The sequence below is a fragment of the Gavialis gangeticus genome, unplaced genomic scaffold (genome assembly GCF_001723915.1).
Source record: "Gavialis gangeticus isolate Ggan-Ray unplaced genomic scaffold, GavGan_comp1, whole genome shotgun sequence".
Taxonomy (NCBI): domain Eukaryota; kingdom Metazoa; phylum Chordata; order Crocodylia; family Gavialidae; genus Gavialis; species Gavialis gangeticus.
Window position 1 is genome coordinate 28,798,284 of NW_017728997.1, and position 461 is coordinate 28,798,744.

Genomic DNA, 461 nt, shown 5'->3' on the forward strand with positions numbered 1-461 from the left:
GCAACCCTGCTTAACCCCTCTGTTGAGAGAATAAGTTCCACAAATTTTCATCTACCTGTGGATTTTTCATATAACGTGCTTAACACTTTATTGGATTGAGTTCAATGTGGGTTGAGGTTCAAGCAAAGCATGCTAGCACATGTTTCTGTTCATCTCTCTTCAGCAAAGCAGATACTTATTTTTAAGCAAGTTCTTTAATGCCATTGGGCATATCCAGATGAGCCTGCATGTGCCTCTTGCAGCATCTCAAACCCCTCTGAGAAGCTGCAAGAGGCATGTACAGGAACAGGAAAAGGTTTGTCCCACTGCAGGGGTCTTAAAAAATGGAGTTAAAAGAAGTGGAGCAAGGAGGGTCGGTCCTCCACAGAGATGCTCTGGCTGCCAAAGTATCTCTGTGGTTGGCTCTTGCCGTGGTGCTGAAGCATGCTGCCTGCCCATGTAGGGCAGGCAGCATGCCAGCA